Here is a 1,183-nt window from a genome sequence, read left to right as displayed (position 1 = left end):
AGAGAAGGCATGAGCCAGTGAAAGAAGTAGCAACAGAAGTCACCCCGCCTAGCTGTTCCCAAGCTGGGGTGGAGGTGGCATAGATGGTTCTGGAACACTCAGGCCAGTGCCGAGAGCTGGGAGGGTGGAAGCACAGGCCCAAAGGCTCTTGGAAATAAGGCAGCCACAGAACAGGGAAATCTTGCCCACCTTCCCCCCAACCCATTCTCTCATAATATTTACTCCGGAGGATCTAATGGACACTCCTCAGAGCCCAGGACACTCCCCTTTCTCTGAGACTAACCAGTGCCCTGGTAGAGGTGGGCCTCTGGGGCCATTTTATATCTCAGGACCCTACCTGCCAGGCCAGGGGTGGACACAGACAAAGACGTTATGCGCTCTCTGCCCCAGCTCACCCCGTCACCATGCCAGAACCCAGTAGGCCTGTCCCCTGCCACTAAGCCCCAGCCTTCTGGCCACTTGGGTTCAATCTATAAATGAAATTCAAGACCCAGAGTCGGCTCTCAAGGCACCTAAGGGGTGTGCATGGTTGAGGGGGGCGGTCCTTGAGGCTTTTGTTCTCACGTGACCTGGCTTGATGGTCTTCCTTACAGTGGCAGTCTTGATACAGTGACAATTCCTGAGAGCCCCCTCGGTGACAGTAGCACCCCGAGACCCCTCCAGGCGGCCACGGATGACCCCTCAGGCCTCAGAGGGGCCGTCTCTTGAGCTGGTTTCTTCTAAGCCACAGCTATGTGTCCTGTCAGCATTTTGTTAATGGGAACACAGATGTTTTGATGCCTTTAGGTCTAGGAAAGGACGGAGCACCCTTGCCAAATGTGTGCCTGCTAGCCAAGGCTTGAAGCCCTCCACGTCTGAGTCATGTCGGATTCGTGCATGTTTTTTCTCCAGAAGTTATTTTAATTTTAAACCATGTCAGAAGCGGGTTATAACTCCTTTGACTCCTCTCGTCCGGGTGACCTCTACCCAGCACCCAAGAAGAGGAGAGAAAGTGGACGCTTCTGGGGGAAGTGAGAGAATTTTGCCTGGGGACTTGCCCGAGGCCCTTGTATTCGTCAGGGTTCTCTAGAGAAACAGAACCAACAGAATGCATATTGTATATGTGCCCATCCTATTGAGAGAGACAGAGGGTGAGAGGCAGATTTATTTTAAGGAACTGGCTCATGCAATTATGGGGGCTGAG

This window comes from Eumetopias jubatus, unplaced genomic scaffold, assembly GCF_037043125.1.
Source record: "Eumetopias jubatus isolate StellerSeaLion01/CBP00866 unplaced genomic scaffold, mEumJub1_p1.0 scaffold_9, whole genome shotgun sequence".
Taxonomy (NCBI): Eukaryota; Metazoa; Chordata; class Mammalia; order Carnivora; family Otariidae; genus Eumetopias; species Eumetopias jubatus.
Note: the sequence above shows the minus strand (reverse complement) of the source record.